Here is a 26,373-nt window from a genome sequence, read left to right on the forward strand (position 1 = left end):
AACTGTGACATCAAAGTTAATGAAACTTTGCTAGCTTTAAAAGGCTGCAGTTAATTCATAAAGCATTGAACGAGAATGGTATTTGGTGTGTTTATTATTCATGTAAAGTTGAACCATCTGAGAAAATTTCAGAATTTCAAAAGATGGTGTTTTCGAGAAAATGGCGCCCAAAAATGGCGATTTTTGAGAATTTTACAATTTCTCGAATTTTTTGCGGCAAAACGGTTGCACACAGAAGCGATACAATTTTTTTTTCGGAAAGCGGGTAGCTAGGTCTTACCAACCGTGAAAACAGAATTTTAAAATTCGAACCGGAAGTGCTCGAAAAAAAATTCGCAAACTTCGACTTTCCAGATAAATTGACGTTCATTTGTTAATTTATGTACAAAAAGATACGCATGCGCAAACCAAACTATAATAAAATATAGTTTATTTATATCCCTATCTACATACCACAACAAGAATTGTAACTCTACCTGTCTCCATTGCCGAATGATGAGGCTCCGAAGTTGACCATTTTCCATTTCTTCTACAATTCATAAATTGTACTCCCCGTCTTTGATGGCCCATTACTTGGCGGGAAATTTTTTTTCGACAAAACAAAAAAATATGGGTCTCTTAAAAACATGTCTAGTTGCTATAAAAAAAGTTTCAACAATATCTGAGATGGTGATGGTACAATTTTATATTTTTTTTTGCCTGAGTTGAAATGGAAGGCACCATATATAAATTAAAACTTTGCAAGGAAGATAGTGAAGGACAAGAACGAGTAGAATTGACTAGAGAAGGTCGCGATATGTTACTCTGACTTCACATCGACACTGTGCTCATTCGATTCGTTTTTGCATTCGAAACAATTACGCAAACGGAGAAATCCTCGCTTACAAACATGTATGCAGTGGCGTATTTACGATTTTGTTTCGGGGAGGGCTTTGCTAATTTACGGGGGGGAGGGGCTTTGCCTGAAAATGTGAAAATTCTGCAAGATATTTCATATACTTTACTATAGTAAGTAAGATTTCGGGGGGGGGCTTAAGCCCGGAAGCCACCCCCCTAAATACGCCACTGCATGTATGAATTACGAGCGTTAAAATTTGAAAATTGAACACATATTGTAGGACGTTTGAAGTAGCCATTTCTTGAGATGTGCGCTTTAATTTTGGTGTGGGGATTTCCTTGGGTGCCCAGCACAGTGATGAGGTCAAAACATACGCAGTTTACAAGACACTGGGCACTTACTGGGGAGAGTGTGAAAAGTAATGGCGTCTTACCACTTACAAATTGCCTTCTGTTTGACACATAGGGTCGATAAGCTAATAATATGCATTTGCCACACCTATTAAACTATATTATCATTCAAATATCACTTTCCTGTGTGGCCACCTTCAAATTGAACAATGACATTTGTCTCCGAAATGCTTTGCAAGGCGTACTAATGTGTTGTTTTTCCCCGATCAGATTGCAAGAAAAAATTTGCACTGGGGCGCACAGTGGAAAACAAAAATAATTGTTAAAATCAAGTTAATCCATACAAATAATCCACCACAGTATCACACTGACAGTGGATACGAATATCAGTTTACACCAACAACGGTATTAATTCAATCCCAGCATTTGTAGTCAATCGCAGCGAATTGGCGTTCCGTGCACCGCCGTACCAGCCGGTCGTGGCATTATTCTGGCACTCCGCGGTACTCCGAACACTGTCAGCCTATGCTTTTGCATTGCGGAAGATGGTGTTCCAATACATCTTCGCTTGCCATGTTTTCTTTCAAATTTGTTTCACTGAATTGAAATGGCGATTATGGGAAAATATTGATCAAAATCTAGAGAATATTTGAAGATTTTCAGTGACAAAATAAGCCGAAAAATTAAAAGAAAAATGATTATAGGGAATATGCACTCAAACCTGTGAACAAGATGGCTTTTATTCTGAAGAAAACCAGTGTTAGCAGTGTGAAGAAAACCAGTGTTGTCGCTAACCGATTGTTAGCTTTTGGCAACATTTATCGTCGAATATCGTAAAATATTCCCTGAAGCTTGCTCACTATTTTTCAACAATCGTCATTAAAATCCATTGACTTAAAAAAAAAAAAAAAAAAAAAAAAAGAACAATACGAGCAACGTGATATTGAAAAACCGTCTTCCACGATGCATAAGCAGAGACCGACTGGATTCGGAGTCCCGTTCACGTTAGCTCCGCGGCCAAGCTTTTCAGACACAAATGTCATTGTTCAATTTGAAGGTGACCACGCAGGAAAGTAACATTTGAATGACAACACAATAGGGAAGCAAATATATTTTATCAGCCTGCCAATCCGGTGAGCCAAACAGAAGGCAATTTGCAAGTTTGAGACGCTATTACTCTTCTAATAAATGCACTTATCTTGTAAAATGCATACGATTTGACCTCACCACTGTGCTGGGCACACAAGAAAGCACCCCAATACCAAAACTGAAGAGTCTAGCTTTAAAAAAAAATAGTTACTTCAAGCTTTTTGCAAAATCTGTTCAATTTTGAACTTTTAGCGTTCGTAATTCAAACATGTTTGCGATCGAGGATTTCTCCGTTTGCGTAATTGTTTCATATGTAAAATCGAGTCGATTGAACTCAGTATCGATATGAGGTCAGAGTAACACCTCGCAACCTTGCAAATTGCCTCTTGTTTGACACATCGGGTCGATAAGCTGATAAAATGTATTTGCTACCCCTATCCCTTGTATTGTCTTTCAAATATTCATTTCTTGTGTGGCCACCTTCAAATGACGTTTGCCTCCGAAATGCTTTGCCAGGCGTGCGAAATTCAATGAGAAACGTTTTGTTATTCATAATTAATGTTGTGATAATCTATGTTGTGATGTTCTTGCCTTCTGTTGGTAGGAATGAAATCAATATTTTCTCAAAAGGCCCTGTCACAAATGTGTTGTCTTGCCCAAATCTAGAAACTACTACTTACCTCTTTATGAAATGTTTTCTTTCTGACCTATCTGAACCTTTAGAACCAACCGTATCTTTTCTCTTAGTTCATAATTTCAGTTCAGAAAAAACTATACTCCTTAAAGAAGATTCTAAGGTTTACCAATCCCTTAATTTCCGAGGAATCTACCACTAGGTTTTTTATTTTTTTTATTTTTGGTGAATAATACCATTCTGTTGATAGTTCAAGTAGGTAGATTGTGAAAGTCCTAGTGAGTTTTCTTGTTCGTCAAAATCAGATTCAATTTTTCTTTCTTTATGTGTATATATATATATATATATATATATATATATATATATATATATATATATATATATATATATATATATATATATATATATATATGCAAATCTATGTTTAAATAGCACTTTTCAAATTCTCCAGACAATTGACATAATTACTTTGAGGACAAAAATGTGAAAATATTGTTCTGTTGATGTGTGATTATTAACAACACAAAATTTATATGTGAAGAATGCATTGCTTTAAGAAGTGCAATATAAAAATATTTTGTATGAAAGTTAAGTGTCACGTAAATCCCATGGAACTTACATTAAATTTTCCGTGTGATGCGCAAATAAACAAAATTTAAAAAATAAAATAAATGTACTGGACCGTTTTCAGAAAACCTTTATCCTCGGTGTGCTGTCGGTTTTTTCCCCTTCAGAAAACTTATCGACGGATGACCTTTTACAGAAGTATCAACATATAGTAGACATATAAGTCCAATGGGATATATCTGGTCCTTACGGAAATTTTGCTGTAGGTCCCGCGACGGTTCTCTTGTTAAATAAAAAAAAAGAAGTAACTTGCGAACAACGTACGCAGGAGTGGGTCGTCGAGTCTAAACTCCTCGAAATCCAGACTTTTCTCCAAATTTTTCTTAATTTTAAGGGAAGTATTGCAAATTTTAATACAATTTTCCTTCATATTGAATTTGGTTTCCCCAGTAGTGGCTTTCGACCCCCGTTGAAAGAAATTCAGGCGTACGTCCCTGTATAGGGTGAATCACATCCTAAAGGCAAGATCAGTGACTTTTTAAATATTCTTGCTTGTTTCCCGCTGACTTCGATAGATTTCTCATAAATTGGTCATTAGATTGGCTTCAATGAAGCTAACTGGCTATGATCATGTTTTAAGAAAACTTGAATTGGAAGTAAACTAACTAACTAATTCTATGGCCTATAGAACTCGAAGGTTCAATGCCGCGTTCACAAAAACTTTCCACTGACTTCTATCCTTAGCTAACTGCATCCAGTTTCTACTTTGTATTCCTATCTCTGCGAGATCCATCTTAATATTGCCCTCCCTTCTGCGCTTAGGTCTTCCTAATGGTCGTTTTCCGATTGGTCTTCCAGTCAAGACTTTGAAAGCGTTTCTACTTTCGTCCACTCTAGCTACATGACCTGCCCACCTAAGCCTCCTAGACTTGATGACCCTAACAATATTGGGTAAACCGTATAAATCATGTAGTTCCTCGTTATGAAGTTCCCGTCATTCTACATTCCTGTTCCTCTTGGGTCCGAATATTCGTCTCAGTCTATGTTGTTTCCTCACAGTAACCGACCATGTTTCGCAACTATAGAAAACAACGGGCAGGATTATCGTTTTATATATTTTAAGCTTCAAATTCCACAGCAGAATTCGTGACGACAAGAGATTTTGAACCGAATCTGTTAATATTGATCCTAGATATTTGAAAGTATCCACTTTATCAAAAGTATTATTTAAGATCTTAACGTATCCATAATTTGCTGTATTATGGTGCCGACTCACTTCCATGTATTTAGTTTTCTCTGCATTTACTTCTAAACCCATGTCCATGCAACCCTTTAATATGATGTCTCCATTTCTTTCTTTTGTTCTCCTATCATCACCCAGGGGCGGACTGGCAACCATAGAGCCCACCCTACTAAACTGATATGAGGCCCCACTGTATAAAAATGTAAAAAATATAATTGGCATTCTTCATATGTATTACATATAAAAGTCCATCTTCGAACCCATAAATAGTATTCCATATATTCATACAAAAGCAAAACATTAATTACAAAAAATCTGAAGTAGGAACATTTTAATAGTAACTCATACAGTGTGTAATTGGCATTATCATTTTTTATTGTAAACACACACAATACCGGAATTGGTGCTTTCAGTTATTTATATAGTGCTATGGTTTTTTATGTAATGAATTTAAACCATTTATGTAAACAAATGAATGTCATGTTTTAGAAAACCCAAAATATATATACATGTGCAATAAGTAAAAACTGATCTCAAGTCAACTTTGAAACACCAAATAATTAAAGCACTGACAGAAATAATGTAAGTTTCTTTCCTCATAAATCAGTTCTAATATCAAATTGGTTGAAATTTTCTACTGAATTGCATACTGTAACCTAATATAATATATTAATATTAATGCCAGAAATGTATCCTAATATTAATATCTTCATTATGCCAAAAATACCACTTACTTCAGTCGGAAGTCTGCTCGTGAATGTGCCGCTATCTCTTTCTGTACCTGTTTTTTTTTTTTTTTTTTTTTTTTTTTTTTTGCGAGAAAATGTTGTAACCCACATACACAAACTCGTCTAAATACTGTTGTATAATCTCGAGGAAGTACGCCCCGCTCTTAGCAGACAACTCCCCCCCCCAAGCGTGTCAGGTGAGACAACAGACATGGCGTCAGTGTTTGAAACTTGGAAAAGCTGTAACTTTGTGGACTCAATACAACACAAAGAATGCGATTAAGGGTAAATCTGCGATTGATTTCGAAACGCAAGATTTTCCTTGACATAAGTAAGTCATAATATAATATCTTCATGTCGCAGAAAGATTTGATATCGTCTATCGTCTAGTGTAGTCCGCCCATTCCTCGGCTGGCCCCAACTTCACTTTCCATATGAATACCTACTTTGCACATCACAAATAATTTTTACATTTTACTACACTTTTATTTTAAATTAACTTTAAATAACTAAAGGGAAGCTAACATTTACACGATATACAGACTGATTTGACTGACAGCATAAGTGTTCAGCACTTTTAGAAGTTACACCAACGCTTAATGAGCCCAGTGCCGGCAGCTAGTGCTCTCAAACGGGTCAGGTCAGTCTTCATCGGGTCAGGGCTCGAGTCGAACCTCCTTGGGTCACAGGTCGGGTCAGGGCTGCTCTAGCCACGGGTAGGCTCGAGTCAACTTTCTTATGCGTCGTTTCGGCTAAAACTTATTCGGGTCATGAGTCGGGTCGGGCCGACGTTCAACTCGATCCGAGAAGGATTTAGCCGAAACGGCGCACAAGAAAGTTGACCCGAGCCGACCTGTGGCTAGAGCAGCCCTGACCCTAGCGTAGGTGATCTGACCCGACCCGTGTCTCAAGCAGGCTTGACTCGACCCCTGACCTATGAAAGCCTGATCTGACCCGTTTGAAAGCACTACGCGGCAACAAACAGTTCAGTTAATTTCGTGTTCGCCTGTTAAAGTTGTCTAATTTCAAGTAAAAATTAGAGAGAAATACCAGGTAAGAGATTAGAGCCAGGTAAGAGAGAAATACCAGATTGAAGTTTCGAATAGATTCTCGGCTTTAGAAGATTTGGAGTGCACTAGTGCTAAGGATATCTGGACTGAAATTAGAGATAGCATTAAAATTTCAGCAAAAGAAAAATTGGGACACGCGGAAATACGTAGGAACAAACCATGGTTCGACCAGGAATGCATTAAACTAGCAGAGAAGAGAAAACAGGCAAAACTACGCTGGCTACAAAACCCGAATGAAATAACTACACAAAATTTCGCAGATATCAGGCGGCAAACTTCCAAAACTTTTAGAACAAAGAAACGCGACTTTCTGAAAACTAAAATTAAGGAACTTGAAGATACTAGTAAAAATAAAAACATTCGGGACATGTATAAGGGAATCAACGAATTTAAGAAAGGCTATCAACCTCGTGCTTATATATTAAAGAAATCTGACGGTACAGTTCTCACTGAAACGGATAGTATCTTAAATAGATGGAAAGATTTCTTTGACGATTTGCTTAACACGCAACCAAAAACTAGTGTGCGTGGAGAAAAGGTGATACACGCTGCAGAACCATATATTCCAGAACCCAACCGAATAGAAGTGGAAACCGCTATAAAGAAATTAAAGAAACACAAATCTCCGGATGTAGATGAAATTCCGGCTGAGTTAATTTTAGCTGGAGGCGAAAAATTGTGGAACAAGATACTCAAACTCATTCTCCTTATCTGGAACAAGGAAGAATTGCCACAAGAGTGGAAAGAGTCAATCATTGTTCCAATTCACAAGAAGGGCGACAAAACTGACTGTAATAATTATCGAGGCATTTCTCTTCTGTCAACATCCTATAAAATCATTTCAAATATTCTGTTAGCAAGACTGACCCCATACGCAGATGAAATTATTGGAGATTATCAGTGCGGATTTAGACGAAATCGATCAACTATCGACCAAATATTTACCATTCGCCAAATACTTGAAAAAAAGTGGGAATACAATACCCCGGTACATCAACTATTTATTGATTTTAGAAAGGCGTACGACTCGGTTAGGAGAGAAACATTATACAACGTTCTTACAGAACTTGGAATACCGAGAAAGCTAATTAGATTAATTAAGATATGTTTAAATGAATCCCAAAGTAAAGTACGGGTAGGACAATTTTTGTCCACGAGCTTTCACGTCGAAAATGGCCTGAAACAAGGAGATGCGTTGTCGCCATTGTTATTTAACTTCGTTCTGGAGTACGCTATAAGGAAAATCAAACATAGCAACCAAGGCCTAGCGTTGAACGGTATTCACCAGGTTATGGCATATGCTGATGATGTAAATTTAATAGGGGATGATAGGAGAACAATAGAAAGAAATGCAGAGATCTTATTAAACGCTTGCAGGGACATGGGTTTAGAAGTAAATGCAGAGAAAACTAAATACATGGAAGTGCGTCGGGACCGGAATACAGCAAATTATGGATGGGTTAAAATATTAAATAATACTTTTGATAAAGTGGATACTTTCAAATATCTAGGATCAATATTAACAGAGAAAAATCATATTCACGAAGAAATTAAATGTCGACTAAAAGCAGGGAATTCGTGTTACTATTCGGTTCAAAATCTCTTGTCGTCGCGAATTCTGTCGAGGAATTTGAAGCTTAAAATATACAAAACGATGATTATGCCCGTTTTTCTGTATGGCTGCGAAACATGGTCACTTACTCTGAGGGAGGAACATAGACTGAAAGTATTTGAGAACAAGATCCTGAGACGAATATTCGGACCCAAGAGGAACGGGAATGGGGAATGGCGGAAACTTCATAACGAGGAACTACATAATTTATATGGTCTACCCAACATTGTTAGGGTCATCAAGTCTAGGAGGGTTAGGTGGGCGGATCATGTAGGTAGAATGGAAAAAGTAGAAACGCTTTCAAAGTCTTGACTGGAAGACCAATCCGAAAACGACTATTAGGAAGACCTAGGCGCAGATTGGAGGACAATGTTAAGATGGATCTCGCAGAGATTGAAATACAAAGTAGAAACTGGATCCAATTAGCTAAGGATAGAAGTCAGTGGAGAGCTTTTGTGAACGCTGCATTGAACCTCCGGGTTCCATAGGTCATAGAGGTAGGTAGTTAGTTAATTACAAGTAAAAATAGCCATACAATATAAGCTACAATTGACTGAAGTCATCCAAAGACATGGTGTATACATTATAATTTATAAACATCTTCGACAGAAAAACTAAAAAAAATACCTGGCAACTGTCCTGCAGTACTCGAATGAATCACATCACGCTCATTTGTTTCTTTGGGCTTCACAAATTCAAATAGCCTACGTTGTTTTGGGTCAAATGCAGCTTTTTGTAAATCACATCTTCGTTTGTGTTCTCGCTGGTTGGTTAACTATTTTGGAGTTTAGCATCCGTTTTAGTACCGAGTTTATATGAAACGTGGATCTACAGCTTAATGTGGGATCCAAAGCACATTGTTTTCCTATGGTACCGATCTCTAGTCTCCTGTGTCAACGCTGCCCTGATATCCTTGTTGACTTACATGTTTGCAGAGTTATATTCAAGTTTATAGCGGGGTACCTTTGCCCTCCAACAGCTCATGTTCTATTCTTTGAGAAAATATTATTTTAATTCTTTTACATACCCTAAGTATGAACTATATTTTTGTAACGATAGCACTACTTGATACTTTTAACTATTTCTGAACTTTTCAGTGTCTCCTTTAAGAAGTAAACGGAATTGTGTGATTTAGTATGTTTACACGAGTAATTCAGAAATTTAATATGTTTAATTTACACGAGTATTATTTTAATTGAAATCTTATTCACAGTTTTTCTTCTCAAGCCATCTTTCTTCGATGTTTATAAAAATTATTGTGAATATTTTGTTTATTTTGAATTTCATGACCCTTGTTAGCAGCAAAGCAAAAACAATTGAAACGTGATCCCATCGTTTAATGTTAAAACCAAACATCTGAGCTTCAACTGGAAATTGAATAAGAGACCCTGTGAATGAAAAGCGGGCTTGTTAGCCACTTACGAGGGAGGGGTGAAAAGTTCTCGGCCTGACAATGAAAGACTGCGAATTTCAGTTCAAAAATGATTTTATTTTTCGACATAATCTCCCTTAACTTCAATACACTTGGTTCAGCGTTTCTCCACAATCAGTATTCCTTCCCGGAAGTTGTCTGGAAGGTTGTGAAAATAGTCATCATGACCTTCTCAACTTCTTCATTCGATGTAAAGCTATTCCCAGAAAGAAATTTCTTCAAGTTTGGGGACAGATAGAAGTCCAATGGCGCCAAATCAGGATAATGTGGGGGATGTACGAGCAAATCGTACCCCAAATCCCGCAGTTTTCCCATCGGCAACGCACCCTTGGGTACAGGTGCTTTGTCCTGGTGACAAATGATTTTCTTCTTCTTCAAGCCAGGTCTCTTCTCGCGAATTTCGGCATCCAGCTGGTCAAGAAGGTTGGAGTAATATTCGCCTATAATTTGTCTTTTTTTGCAACGTAATCAATTAACAGGATCCCTTTTGGATCCCAAAACACACTGGCCATGACCTTTCCGGCCGATACGATCGTCTTCGCTTTCTTTGGCGTTGCACCACCTGCTTCTACCCACTGCTTGGACTGATGTTTCATTTCTGTAGAGTAGTGGTGAACCCATGTGTAATCCATTGTCACAAATCGCCGCACAATCGGTCGGATCCCTTTTGAATCGGTCCAAAGATTGCTGCAAAAATCATTTTCGCACTTCCTTTTGGTCGGCAGTCAGCAAATGCGGCACCCATCTTGCGCAGAGCTTTCGCATCCCTAGTTCTTTGAGCAAGATGTTTCGTACCCGTTCTTCCGATATCCCCATACTCTCAGCTATCTCACTCGCTTTCACTCGCATGTCGTCCAACACGATATCATACACTTTTTCGATTGTTTCCGGTGTTGTTGCGGTTTTCGTCCTTCCTTCACCTGGGTCATCTTCGAGGATGTACGACCACGTTTAAATTCAGCTGCCCACTTCTTAACGGTTGACATGGAAGGAGCAGAGTCCCCATAAACTTTTGTCAACTTCGGATTAATTTCCATACAGATCAATCCATCCAAAACGATAAATGTTTACCGCACGATTTTCAAGTTTATCCATTTTCACAACTAGGACGCAAGACGTCTAACTGCAAAAATGCCTGCACACAAACTACTTGAGAGAACAAGTTGACATTTTTATACGTACAACTGAAAAGCACCAACGGGTAAGAACAATAAAATTTTGCTGATTGGAGTGCCATCTCTGGGTCAGGCCGAGAACTTTTGACCCTATCCTTGTAAGCAGCGGAGTAGGTTTGACTTAGCTTATTATTATTGTTATTAATCCAGTAGCTTGTTTGCTCATTTATTGAAATTTAGCATCCAATTCCAGCACTGAGGCTATATGAGACGTGGATCTACAGTTAGGGAGAAATCCGAATGACACTAATTTGTTAAAATTTTCACGGTTCCCCCATCGGAAATCTAACTTGGGACCTGTGCATTATAGCCGCGCGTGAAAGTCAGTAAGATATACGATAATGCCGATAATGTGTTTGTAATGGCTTTATTCTATACTTAAGCAGTTTCCCGCGGAGAGAGTGTGTGTGGTATATGAGTATGAGTCAATATTTTTTTTGGGGTAAATGATATTTTATTTTAACCAATACAAATGCACGCGATATTTTCAGTTTTAGTTGTTCATACACGTATGTGTGCGATTATTAAAACTGGCGGGAATTACTAATTCGAACGTCCGATATGAACACCTTCTATATTTTATTAGTAATTACGAACATTGTGCGACATTAAAATTTCTGGGTGTTACACATACTTGTACAATACATGAGAATGACATCATTATAAAACTAATTGGAGGGAATAAATTTAATTCATGCGGGAGATATGAAAGACTCTCTGTCTCAATAGATCGTTCTAAAAAAATAATCTCATTGGTAAAAAATTATTGGTACGTACATGTAATATGCACTTACGACCCCTACGGTCTCGATGTTGGTACATACAGAGGTGGTTCAGTCTGCATTTGGCAAACTTCGACTTACCTAAAAATTAAGAAGAATCCATGGCGCCAGGTCCGTAAGTACTGGATGTGTTTCCCTTGCTTCTTAACAGTAGCCCGACAGCGTACTTTCCACTGTGATGGGCTTCTTTGAAGAACTGGGAGGGGAATCTTGTCCCATTCCCTTTGCACGCTTTTCAAAGTCCTTCCACAGTTGTCACAAGCCGTTTTCCCAAAGCCCGCTTCAGCAACCCAAATCCACAATAATCTATAGGACTTGCTTCTGGAGATTTAACAGTTACCTCATTGAAAGGTATCACCTGTATACCACTTGCCTGCTCCATCTCCCTGTAGAATGCGAGGGACGATCGTATGTGATGAGGCCTTGTCCTTGTGAATGCGCACCAGATTGGTGTAATTTCCTACATTGTTGGAATCTCATGCTCATAGATCGGCTGCATGATCTGCTCCTCAAAGTACTGCGAATTTATTTTGTACTTCTTCGCCACCCTACGAATCTTCAGTTTACCTCGGTAACAGTAGCCAGTAACGACCATGAACCCTTTTGGGAAGGATTCTTTATAGACACGGACCCACCTTCTGAAGTTCTTGGCGCCTTTCTCTCGGTACATGATGGCTCTCGGTTTGCCGTAGTCGGAAATGTAAATCCTTGCTTCATCGAGCGTTACGAAGTACATCCACCTTTGTTTTGCCAGATGCCGTTCGTACCGCTTCCGGGCGTTACACTTTCGTTCCTTTTGATGGGCATCCGTGAGAAGATTGCTTTCATGACTTTTTCCAGCTTGATTTGATGGTGTAAGGTCCGGCTCACAGTCCCTAAAGACACGTCAAGACGATTAGCCATACACCTTTGTGTTGGCGGATTTTCTTGCATTGCCATTTTGCGAAGTTTCCTCTGCATGGTGGAGGTGGCCTTGGTGCATTCCCGCTTCCCAGGCAACTTCGTTGGTGATCCAAATAGTGGAGCTTCGTTGCTCTTGTACTTTTTAATAATATTTTTTATTTCACTTAAAGTGATGTTGCAACCATTCTTCTTGCACTGTTTTCTAGTGACAGAAACACTAAAGTGGGCGTCATAAAGAGCCGTAACATACCCTTCCCGAAGCCGGCTCAGTTTTGGCGGCATTTTGGTCACAGAGCGGAAACCAACACACTTGGAAACAAATTTAACACAACACTCACAAAAATGGTCCTGTTTTGTGCGTTATTGCCGTCCACGCGGAAAAACACTTCCGTTCCCAGGAACCCACTGCACAGCACTGCAGGACGCCACGAGCAAGGTCGGATTAGTCCATTCTGCCCGGGAGGGGGAAGGAACGAAATAGGCCAAACGTAGGCTGACGACCTCTGTAAAATGTATTTTCCGTTATAAGGATGAACGGAGCGCTGTGAAAAAACGTCTTCTCCTGTCGGAACTGATCGAGTTTTCGCAAGCTTTGGAACTAGTTGGGGCGGTAACGCCCTGTGACAGTGAAATTTGTTGCAACCAACGCATACAGGAGAATGACCTTGCTGTGGCACGACACGAATAAAATAAAACATTATTTGCGAACACTTGAATACCTTGGGGGAAGGAAACATGTTATCACTTATGTAGTACAATCACGGCATTGTGACGCGACGCGAGTACAACAGGGTATATCTTTTGTGAACACGTGAAAGCCTTGCAGGTGGGAAGCATATTATAACTTGCATAGAACAACGATCCCGACATGAGGCGAAATGAATACAATAGCCCCTATCATTTGTCTGAAATTATATAGTATAAAAATATTGGAGGTTTTGAATGTAATTTGAACATACATTGTTATTAAATATGAAAAATATTTTAAAATTATATGAAGGGCGGTGAAAGTTCTTGTTATGAAAATATTTATGAAAATTCTTGTTATGAAAATACTCAACATGTTTATACACTGTACAGCACTGTACTATAGTAACATATTTGGAAAACATTTAAAACTAACACGTGTTATCACGTCGTTGGTAAATTTTGTTTAAATACGAGCGTTAAGAGAAGATGGTCACAAAATAATCACGGAGTTTTTCGAGAGCCAGATTGAGTACGAGATTGAAGTTTGCACGCTGTTCGACAGTTTCGAATTTACAGTGTCTCTGAGCGGAAGGTTTAAATCATCGAAAGTTTCGTTAACACGTAATTCATCGTCGCATTCTACCGATATCTTTATAGAGGAGTAGATTATAGATCTAACATGGGACCTTATAATATCAGCGGAATCTGCAGCACAATGGTAACTAATAACATCAGCAGAAGTAAGAGCAGTGTCAGTAGCAGCACCAGTAACAGGCGCAGTAGTAGCATCAGAAACAGCAACGTGACGTGTATCTCCGGATTTATTTTTCAGAAAGAGTATATATTAGGAGAGGAAACAGCATCACCTATACGAGGAGCTGGATTTTATTAAATCTGCATCGCCTCGTGCAAATGATTCTCCCACGAATTAACAATTGCATTCCATACCACATTCACCCTCACTATTAGTAGACAGTAAAATAAAACGCTGCAAATGCACAAAAAACTTTTCTTGTCAAACTGTGTCAAAGATAGTGTTAAACAACGGAAACCAAAAAGCACTCTATTATGTGGTGGTTGTGTGTTTAATCATTTTAAACAACAGGAACACAGGTGTTGGTTTACGACTGAACTCGCGTTACAAACGGAGGCAAAGTGTATTATTATAAAGGATGGTGTTACAGAATAATAATATGAATATATGAAAATAAGTAGTAATACAGTTCTAAAATGTAAATTGTTCTATAAATATTTTTATAATATAACTAGCAGCGTTCACCCCGCTTCGCTGCGGTCACCCCGGAACGCAATAAACTTTGTTACTTAGATAATTTTTACTTTTTCGCTTTCAAATTGCAGTAAATGTTAACATTATAGCGCCTGTCATTTATGTTAACCCGCCGAGTGACACGGTCATGCGGGTTGCATATAAATACGTTTATTTTTACCTATGATGAACTAACAAAGGATTTGTACGTATGCACACTTGAATGGTCAATTATCTCAAGACACTGGTAATTAAAAATTAAAGTGATATGATAAAAACCATCTAGGGTCCAAATCCTAATAACCCCCCCAAAATAAAAGAAATTGGTTCAGCCGTATTAGCGTGATGAGGGAACAAAGGTTTTGTACGTTCTCTTTTATAATATAGATAAGGAACCCAGGATATCTATCAGAATTAGTAACATTAGTGTTAGAAAGTACAAAAGTAAAAGTATGATATATGAAGAAATATTGTTTTTTTGTTATTGTGTTTACGTAAAGTGTTTTGTATGTACCTGTGTTTATTATATGTATTTTTTGCATTATAATTACTATCATGTAACATTTATGTATTGTTATTTTGCATTCTTATTATATTATTCCCTTGGCTTGTTTGTGTGTGTGTGTGTGTATGAGTTTATGTAAATATAAAAAATAAACATTAAATAAATATATATACAAAATATTTTCTTGATTTTTATTTTAATAAAAATTTTCTTCATACTTTTAATTAAGTAATATAAGTCATACTAACGGTACTTAAATTTTATTTTGTAAGGTGAAATTTTATTATGTTTGTTCTACTCAATTATTTCCTTTTGTACATAGATGGAAAACAAATTTTCTATGATATTTTTATTCATACGAAACATGATTTGTGCAGAGTTTTCACCGAGAACTAATCTTACATTAATCGAAGAGATATAAAAATTAATTTTCATTTTTTACATTTTTTATTAAGTGAAAGATCTTTTTATCTTTGTGTATACATACAATTTATTTTAGTAGTACAAATTATTTACTACATCACAATTTTAACAATGACTATTTAAAAACGAGTAATATTTTAAATATTACAAAAGAATGGAAAAGATAGGAAAGGATCCAACTAATTATTGCTCTTGAGTTTGCATGGGAATTATTTAACAAGGAGTTTGCACAGGAAATGATTCTACTTAGGTGAAAATTAACTTATAGTAATATGAGAGAAATAAAATTTAACTTTCACTTTTAACACTTCTTTCATTATGTGAAAGAAAAACTTTATTGATACCCATACAATTTATTTTAGTAGCACAACGTATCTACAACATAACAATTTTAACAACGACTATTTAATAAGGAGTAATATTTTGAATATTAGTGTGAGCAAATTAAACAAAAGTAATGAAGATGGCGAGAAAAATTCATAAAGAGATACAAATTGGCAGAGATGTGTGGAATAGTGGTCCAACCAACATACTAGAAGTCCCGGAAAATCTGAGTAGAGCTTCAACAGTCACATTGGAATCGCCACCGTCGATGTCGTAAAACTACTATTTTCGTTATTCCGCAAATAAAATGCCAGAAAATTGTCAGAGGGAGATAAAAGTCTGTACAAATGTGTGGAATAGTGGTCCAATCAACATACTAAAAGTCCTGGGAAATCCGAGTGGAGCTTCGGCCACCATTTTGGAAAATGGCTGCCTCCATTATCGTGAAAACCCATTTATCGAAACGACTATGATAGATTCCCGTATGGTAGGTTTTATTTCGGCTCAGGTAATAAGGGCCTAGTAAATTATCCTTAACAGACGTATGCGTTGCACCCTCAGTTATTACAATGTGTACTTTTACACTACAAAGTTGTGAACCAGCAGCAATGTATGCAAGGGTAAAAATGGATCTGAAAGGTAGGAGGACGCATGACGTCTCGGCGTCCCCCTCCCTATTTTTGCCCATTTTTAATTTTTAGGGACGCCATATATATTTTTATAAGTGGTGTAATGGCGTCTCCAGCATTCCTTCTCTTTTACCGCTGAATGTATGGAAAGGAACAACAATTTTATAACGTATATATAACGAGTTTCGACGGTTATATATATATATATATATATATATATATATATATATATATATATATATATATAACGATAACCATTTTATAACGTACAGTATATATAATGATTTTTCCGGTTTCTTGGGATACCTGAATAAATATTGTAATATTCTGGAGCCTTGGGTACTTTGAGACCTTCATTGTCGAAAAGCTGAACTAGGATACGCAATTAGGATGCTGAATCAGATGTTTACACAGAGTCAAATCTCTTCATCTGTCAAATTAGTGTGTTACATGATTTATTTGCTTGCGCCAAATCATAATAACAGCAAATTTTTCATGGAAGTACGGTTTCATTCTTTTATTTTCACAAAGTTCTGAAATATGACGGTATAAGTGTTGTGTCCAACAGTCATTTTTCACTATATGAGTGAGATGCAATTTTGATTATTTAATGTATGTTCACAATATATAAAATAACAAGGTAGATCAGGTTTATTCTTACGCATACAAGGCGCTATATTTCTCTGCAGATTATATAAGTGTTCATTGATTACTTTGTTGAAGCACGTATGGACAAGTTAAACTAGCACAAAACGGCTCAACGCGACAAATTCGACTTACGCGATATCAGTCAGCGGAAAACAGTGCACTCGAACAAAATATCTATTAAAATCCTACCACAGATAGTAGTAGCAGCAGTTTAGCTTAAATTTGTAAACAGAACAATCTTTAGATAACTAATTAACTGAGTACCACCTTGAAGATATGTAATGAGGTGTAATGCTAGAGTTTAGTGTTGTGTGAAATACGTTATTTCAGAAAATTTTCCTTACATATCTTCGGAAAATGAGGGTGAATCCTCTTCTATATCCAGCCTACTCAGTTCTTCAAAAGAGAAAGATTGTATCTTGTAGGTGAGTATATCGGAATATGGACGTACATTGCAAGATATATTACAGATACAGTAATTTTCACCTTAAGCACATTTCATCCCCACACTGTAAAAATACGGTACTACATATACAGATCATATGAAAGTTAGAAATTAGAAAAACCTTCATAAAGTGTTTTTCTCAAATACAGAGTAATTAGATTTGATTTCTTCGTGTAAAATTACAAATAAAGAAAATCTGCTATCATATAAACGAGAAATTTCGTATTGTACTTGCTGTAACTGTATAGAAAAATGTAAGATCGTCAAAACTTGTAGTTCACATTTCATAAATTCCCAAGATCCCCGAGCAATAAGCGGGAAAGCCAATACGAAAGAGACTACTGACTAGGCGAAGGTGAAAGAGACTAGGTTTTGAAAGGATAGCAACAACCTACATAGGATTAGATTTGTATTTTCGCGAAGGAAAGCACATTCACTTACAACTTTTCACATTCTTCAACGTTAGACAACCAATACTACAGTGACCTTACTTGATTGAGAACTACGTTAGATGTTTTACAGGAGATCCAGTATCTTCAAAAGATGTCAGTGTAGCAAACTTCAAAAAAGTAGAGTAAAATCCATGCCTCTGCAACGAATAAAAATCAAGAAGACACTATTTATTATTTACAGAGCGGTTGATATCAATAATCTGATTTAATCTTAGACATACCAAGGAAAAAACAATGTTTTTAAACTTTTATTTTGTTCCAATATTTTGTAAAAATTGCTGGATATTTTAGATTATTCGTTTCAACGTTACCTTTTCTTTTAATTGTTTTCTGTTTTAATATCTCTACTAAAACTTTATGAAAAAATATATAACATCGAGCGACATAATTGGACTTTCACGTTTGTTTTGCGAAAACTTCCTTTATCCGCAAAGCTATCGTTCTTCTCTTTTAAAACTGTTCTTGTGTGTCATTTACAAATTAAAGTTACCAAGAAGATTTTCTGGTGTTGTATTGTTGGTTTCCAGTCTCTTCCGAAAATACAATCCAAAAAACAAATGGACAATGTAAGAAGGTAAAAACAAGAAATGCAATGAGTGACAATTTAGTTTGTAAAAAGCGTTGTATCACTAGAAAATGTACAATGTTTTAAATACAACAAATTGTAAAAATGTACATCTTTGAGCATTCTGCGAGCACATAATATGAGTTTATGTAATTTTATTTCCAATTAATAATACAAACATTCCCATATTAGAATCATTTACGATATGGAAAAACTCGAGTTCTTGCTATATTCTAATTAATCGAGAACTGTAATTTCGTAAAGAAGAATAAACAAAAATGAACTGAAACACAATCAAATATGAATATGGATGAATATTCTGATAACATTTCAATGACATCTATCTTCACTCTGTCTTTCTCTCGACTAATATGTTGTATATTCATCGATCACATTTCCAGATGGAGAACTTCGAGCATAGTGATAATAAAACGTGTGTTCTTTTGGATTGTTCGTTCCAAACGCATCGATTTTATTCTACTTTTTTGCAGTTTGCTACACTGATCTTTTGAACAAACTATATCACTTGTAGATCGTCTTACTTAGCTCTCAACCAAGCATTGGTCACTACATTATTCGTTGTCTAACCTCGACGGAGATGAAAAATTTGAAATGTGAATTCATTTTGTTCGTGGTAATGTATTTTAGGATCCATTTGCGGCCTTGCATTTCTTCAAACATCAGTAATGGCATATATACGCCTCATATTTTAAGTTGCTTATAAAATTTTTGCTAGTTAAAGAATATGAATTCGTTTTGCGATACTGCAATAAGATTTAAGATGTCAATGCAATGAGAAGAGAACAACTAAACACATACTTTTATACTTCAGATATGAAGTAAACTGTTTGTAAGAATGGGAATTACTTATTATATTTTGAACCAAGCATCTTAATGTTAAGTACATGGAAGTGTTTGTATTCTGTGCTTATATAAGATTGCGCAGCTGCTAATTGTCAGCTCAAATGCTCAGATAACATGCGAATAAAACGTAAAATTGGGGATGCCAGAACTCACAAGTTGCGCCCAGGATTTTGTGAAACTTGTACGCGGAAAGCGTAAAATACGGCATCTGACCTCTGTTACATTTAAATAAAATAGTCTAGGCGCTAGCCCATGTCATTTGTCCATTATATGTGCCCTCATTTTGACTCCTGGGTGTCATTGCATATTTAAAATAGTTACATTATTTTGGTCACGTGATGTGGTTCATGGTCGTTTAGTAGCCATATTGAATTAAAGGTGGCGGATCATGGCCTTCTTTAAACTCTCATAACTCGGCCATTTATGGACCAATTTTGATCACCTTCCTTCCTCTGGAAACATAATTATATTGTACAAATTTGTACTGTAGTATTTTTGGAGAAATCTGCGTGATTTTCTGAAAAATTAGAAAGAGTAAGATTGAACATAAAATGTTATTCTATTTTCGTAATTTTCGAAAATGGTTATTAATTTAACATTTTAATAACATACAAAAAAGAAACAGAATTTAATAAGCTTTAAACCGGTATACATCATGCTGGATTTAGTTTAGCACTAGGCTATATATTAAAGGAAAACTAATAGTATGTATGATTTTAATTGTTGCTACGAACATAGCTTTTCCGCCGTTTTTACCTTCTAGCAATATATCTGTACTGGAGGTGCTGGCCCATCTCATGTGCGAAGTTTTATGCTCCTAAGTCTTGTTGTGAGATTTGTTAAACACCTACAGGAGTAAAAAACCAACCACATTATCCAGGGCATAGTCGTTTGGTTGCCATATTTAAAAATAGACGCCAAATTACCAGATTTTTAGTCTAAGTATATCTCCGTGTCCAGTGGTCCGAATTTACAGCCTGGTTGCACATTTTACTCCTCTTTAAAGTAAATCTCATAGTTCTAACTTATAGTCTAATTTGAAAAATGGAACAATGATGCACTTTCAGATGTTTTTTTAAAAAGTGGATTTAGAGAAGTTTTTTTTTTTTTTTTTTACAAATAGAAGTATGTACTTTTAGACAAATATGTGGTAGTGAATAATAATGATACAAATTAATAAAATAGTGTCAAAAATTAAAACAAATATTGCAAATCTTTCAGAGTCGAGATAAATACTAAAACAACACTATTTATTAGGGTTTCTGCATTTGTCCAAACTCGTACTTCTACATTTGCAAAAGTCACAGCACAATATTTCTAATTTTCTATACAGACGTACAGTTTCTCTGCAGGGTATCTGGCAATTAGATTGATTAGGAAGGTGCTCACACTCCAATGGGTCACCTGTCACCTGCAGAATTAAAATAATGTCTTCCTCTATGTAACCATAGTCTAAGAGATTGAGCTTTTCAGACGGTTCCAAAGCACGAGTCTATTTACAGCAAGAAGCTTCTTTTTATGTGAAGACTGATAGATCTTGAAGTAAAGACCAAATGCTGAAAGTTTCGATTTCTCGGTGGAACTGATGGAAACGTAATTTATCCGTTGTACTTAAGCTTACGCAAATTGCACCAACCAAAAATTCTTGTTTTTTCATCTTCTCGTTTAGTGGCCCTTTGACAAAATCTAAAAAGAGGTCTTCCGTACATGATTCTGCTGCTTTCAAAGCTGCTGCTTGTAGTGTCGCAAACCGTTAAAGGATGAATAGCTGGTAAAGGTGTTGAAACAGCAAGTGGCACTCTGCTTTCAAATGAGTAAGGTGGAATGTACCAAGATGATTTTACTACTGCAAAAGAAACCCAAAGTTCTTGCAGTCCCAAACTTTTCCACTTCTGTATGTAGTGATAGAAAGCATCAAGAAGAAACATCGGTTCAGTAGAACAAATAACCATGTTGCTTACTTTTGAAGTCAGTGTCATGTGAGAAATATGGGCTAGGATCCTCTCATATGCTTCTCCATGATCAGATTCCAAACTAACTTAATTCTCTTTCATAGGAAAACACCCTGGATGACTATGTTTTACTATACCACCAAGAAAAATCAGAAAAGGTGATGTAACAGAATCTTTTTCCCGGAATATCTAATCAACAAAGTATAACTGCAAGAATCTCTTGGTTTCTAAATGAGGCCCAGTGTGCGTCAGCATCTATAGGAAGCGGTGTGCTGTCATTTGGGGCTCCATATTTTACAGGTTGTGATCGGTTAGACCTTTCAAGAGCTTTAACAACTTTCTTTTTATAAACGTCAATGTTGATGCACTCACTTCTCTGACAAGCTTGGCAGATAGCCTTCCAAATACTTCTTACAAACTCTTCATATGTCTTCAAGATGAAGGATTTTGTTGGAACATTCTTTGCAACCGCAATAAAGTATGTAACTATTGCTTAACCAGATGATTGAGGAATTTCGGAATTTGGCAGTGTTTGTAGCTATTTTCCAGTTCATGAACAAACTGTGATTTTCCCTGTTCGTCAAAAATCCACTTCTCGTCAAAATAAAGATGTTTAAATTAATTTAAGAATCACGAAACATTCAAGATTTGTCCTCTACCTCAAGATCTATCAGTCTTAAGATAAAAAGAAGTTACGTGCAACGCTATAAATGGATTTGTCACAGCCGTACATCTTATTATTGTATTTTCTTTCTTCTTTAATTGAATATTATGTGATTGTTGTTGTTGGTTAATCATATTTAATTATGCTATGGGATGTTAAAAGGACGGCCGATCTCCCCTTTTTAATTGAGAAGTTACCAATTGTTTATATTGTATATATGTATGTTTCGTTTATTTCCTCTGTTCAATATGTGTTTTGTGTGTTCTTAAAATCCAAATGATAGGATATTCTGAATGGAAAATTCCTATTAACAGTGGATATTGTAGGAGAAACTTCAAGGGCGAGACAAAGTCAATGGGGTAATTCAGAACAGGATATGAAAAGTTTTTGGAGATGTTTGTTAGGAAATGGTCACCAGGCCTTACACGTGATGAGGACTTAAGCACTGAATATCAATGTGTCAATTTTATTAATATAACAAAAAATGTGTACGAAAAGGGAAAATACTTAGAGTCTATGTGCGCACGCAGCTATAGTGTCGGCTGCACAAAAGGGTGTGTATGGAAAGTTAACATTGGTGACCAAAGTACAAAATAGTCATAAGATCTGACGTAAGTTGCAGAAACTTGTCACGTTTTTAGCATTTATTATAAATGTGATGTGTCTCCAAAAACTGTTGTAACTTCGTAGACACACGTCGTACTGTGTAGCTCGGGAGTCCGTCGGTCAATCTATTTTTCGGCAATTGTAACTCCAAGTTAACTGACGGACTTCAACTGTAACTTTACTTTTCTTTTTGAACTTCATTTAACAATAAACTAGGCAAGATAATTCGTCTCTATTATTTACAGTGTACTTGCACCCCCGTATCTGTCTGCAGCTAAAGATTAAGAGAGACTTCATATGTTTGTTGTTTATTCACGTGTGACCGCTCGCATACTGTTAATCCTGAAGTTGAAATTATAAAGTACGTTTTCGCTCGCGTACTGGAGCTGCGACAGATCAAAATTGGTGTCAGGTGTGGGGTACACTTGTGGGGTGGCCTGTGGTGTCACTTATGGACTGGCCTGTTGTTGTGGTAGTCCAGGGAACAACTTGTGAGTTGTTTGTGAAGTATTCCGACAGTCCTGAGAAGATTGAGATGGAAGTCCTGTGGCGTAAATGCAGGAGTCCAGTGGTTCAGATCCGAGCGGAAGACCGAGCAAGTACGGAGACGAAGAGGTCAATGAATTAGTTGAAATGGGATGCTGAACTGTTACGAATTGGAGGAGAGTATGGGACGCAGGAGACACATGCAGCACAGGGCAGTAACTCCTACCTCGCGAGTTATTTTACAGTGCATCGAAACAATAGACTGGATAGTGGTTAGTGTTTTGATTTTCACAACAAAATTCTCTTGTGTGGAAGGAAATTCCTATAGGACTAACATCTCAGCGCCCTGCCACGGAGAGAACCATAGTACAACTTTCTACAGCGGACAGTTATGTGAGTACAATCTTTTTCAATTTACTATTAGAAAGAAATCTCTGTGTGTGTCCCCGTAAGATAGAACTGCATTTCACCTCCCCGGGTATTGACGTACAGATGAAACAATAGAAGCCATTTTGTATCACGGATTGGGTATAAATTGGTCAGGAAAAATTTGTGTCACAGATTGTGTACAAATTGGGAGTGTTTTTAATCCATACAATTTATGTCCTATATAGGGGAAATAACGTTTTGTTTCTGATTAAAGAGCAATATTGAAAGGGCAATTTGTAATAGTTCACAAAGGTAGAGTCACGAATAAGGAGCAATAAGATTGAAATTCTTTAAATGTGTAAAATTAGAATAACGAGCCGAGCTAAGTTAAAGATATTAGTTGTGTGGCAACAGATGTGGGAAAAAGATAGTTTAAAATATTTATCACTGCAGCCTATCTGTCGGCTATTATGTTTGTCAGTAGGAAGAAGGGCAAAAGTGTTGCCAACTGAGCATGTAGGAAATAACCTTTCTAAATTTGATGAGAAACAAGGAAAAGTAAAATTCAGAGGTAAAACATTAAATTGTTTGCATTATTTGAACGGGCAGAAAGCAAGGCCCTCGTAACATTAGCAATTAATTCATGATGCTCATTTCCTACTAACATTGTTAACAATTAGATATGTGTAAATAGTGCTCGGTGCTGTTGCAGTAATGTAAGTGCTCGTTGTTGCACGTTGTGTTCTGTAGGTGAATCCCCGGTGGACTCGCGAATAGGTCCACGAGTCGAAGGGTAGATACCCTTGGTAATCACTTCTGCGACTCGGCGGGGAGATAGGTCCGCAAGTCGAAGGGAAGAACACCTTAATGATCTCGTCATGAAATGTAGCCAGGTACCCTAATAGCATGTTGGTTTGCAGCAAGTCTTTCACTATATTTGATTTTAACTTGCTAGACTTGCACTGTACACCTGCTGCAGGCGTTTTGAAATAGTTACCCGCAAATTTCGTAGTTTGATTTTCACTTGCTAGATTTTACTTGCCTCGGAGGCTTGCTGCAACTTTGCAGCAAGTGTGTCAGTTCTAGTTTCTACCAACAGGTGGCACAAAAGTCTAATCTTAGAAATCTCCCCGTCAGGCCGACATTTGTAGTAGGTGCAAAGTGTATGAAGCATTAAAACAAGTGGATAATTAAGATAATTACGTAAGTATTCAGTATGTAAAGATAATTTTTTATTTAAATGTGTATTGTTTGACAAAGTTCTTGAGTAAAATATACTTTGTGATTGTTCGTACACAGTAAATGTTCGGTTTGTAAAAGGCATGCAATGCAATGCAATGCAAGTATATACCTGCAGAAGACTTACTACATTAACTTGCTGAAGACATGCTGTAGACTTGCAATGCAAGTATATACTTGCAGAAGACTTACTACAAACTTGCTGTAAACTTGCAGTGCAAGTGGTATCCTTGCAGAGACTTGCGTCAAACTTGCGCTAACTTGCTGCCGACTTGCTGTGCACTTGCAGTGCAAGTGGAAACTTGCATTAGGCTTGCTGTGCAAGTAAACCCCTTGCAGAAACTTGCTTTGCAAACTTACCATACACTTGCACTGCAGGCGTGCTGCAAGTTCGAAGAGCGTCAACTAGGAAGTTTGCATTAAACTTGCATCAAACTTGCAGACTTGCATCACAAGTCTGCTGCAAATTTGCCAGACTTGAATTGCAAATCTGCTGCAAGTTTGTTTCAAGTCATTTTTGCTATCTGGGTAGGAAGTGATTACGGTAGTTATTTGGCGAGAGACAACTAAGGAGGAGGGAACAGGGAACCCTCGGTAAGTTAAGTGATAGGTATACCTAGAGAAGAAAGAGGGGGACAAAGATTGTGTCTCCGAGAGTACTGAGTCGGGAGGAGGACTCACTGGGAAAACGAAATCTGTGGGGACGAAGGTATAGTGTTGTCCGGTACTATGGAGTCTGCAAGGAGACTCGAGGTAAAAATGGCGCCAGATTCCGTTGGAAATGGGAAACCATTGCCAAGTAGAGTAAAGGAGGTGGAAAGACTACTGCCACCTCGGGGCATGGTGATTCCATGCAGGAAGGAAAGACAGTAACCTAATTATTTTTGAATAAAAGGAAAATTAGTAAATGATTCGGAAAATTGTTTCGAAGTGTAGGTACAGTAGATGAGTACCTCAAATACTGGACGGCCTTGCCAAGAAAAAGGTTGAAAACACATACAGACAATTTCTTTCGTCAAAGGTGAAGTTAAAACGTTTGTGCATTTTGCTATAGAAAGAAGTTCATTATACACGAATGCATAGATACTTAATTACTTGTGAACAAAATGCATGTATAAATATCTCCATTGGTGGTCTGGGTTGCTGTCACGTAAGAAAAACAAAATTAGCAAAAACAACTTTAAAATTCAGTAAAATGGCCAATGCAGTAGTGACCATTTGAAACGAGATTGTGCTTATTTTAAAAGTCAATAAGTAAAGGTACGTTCAAAAGTATCGATAAGTGAAAGTAAATTTGAAAACTCTAAGTTTGTTAGGGAGACACTTCCTTTTTACATACCAATGTCTCTTTAAATTTCTATATCCTTCTTCCTTCGTAGTTTGTAACCCTACTTCTCACTGTTAGAGAAAAAAAATCCGAAGAGAGTTCAGGGGAGGTCAGAGATATCCTGAGAGAGAGAGAGAGAGAGAGAGAGAGAGAGAAGGAAAAAGAAACTATCGTCAAGTTTCCAGAAGGCAGTGCCCGTTAGGTCACAGGAAATTTATTAACTTATGAATTTGTTTTAAAAGAAAAAGAAAAAGAAACAATGAACAAGCTTTTTTCTAAAAAAGGAGTATTTTAGGAAATTGTGTCACTGGAGCAAATAGTTATCAGTGTCCTTGTCCTCATTTACGAATACACTTAAAAATATGTAATTCTTCAACTCTTGGACTTAGTACCTTTAGAAGACTGAGATAATGTCCCTCCAAAATGATTTTGGAGTTTTGCAAAGGTAATTTAACAGTAGCAAGTAAATAAGCTTCCTTATTAGACTTAATACTT

General features: G+C 36.8%; 1 protein-coding gene across 5 annotated transcripts in view; it reads left to right on the forward strand.

The window, feature by feature from the left end:
• Nucleotides 1-26,373, forward strand: part of LOC145661059 (uncharacterized) — a 970,674-nt gene that overhangs the window by 133,780 nt on the left and 810,521 nt on the right. The window contains exon 1 of one of the 5 annotated variants that reach the window (XM_081726500.1): nt 22,226-23,336. The exons of the other annotated variants lie outside the window; for them this stretch is intronic. The gene's annotated coding sequence lies outside the window, so the exon portion shown is untranslated. Of the gene's footprint in view, nt 1-22,225; nt 23,337-26,373 lie in introns of those variants that run through there. 5 annotated transcript variants of the gene reach the window in all.

This window comes from Thermobia domestica, chromosome 1 (assembly GCF_964235325.1).
Source record: "Thermobia domestica chromosome 1, izTheDome1.hap1.1, whole genome shotgun sequence".
Lineage (NCBI taxonomy): Eukaryota > Metazoa > Arthropoda > Insecta > Zygentoma > Lepismatidae > Thermobia > Thermobia domestica.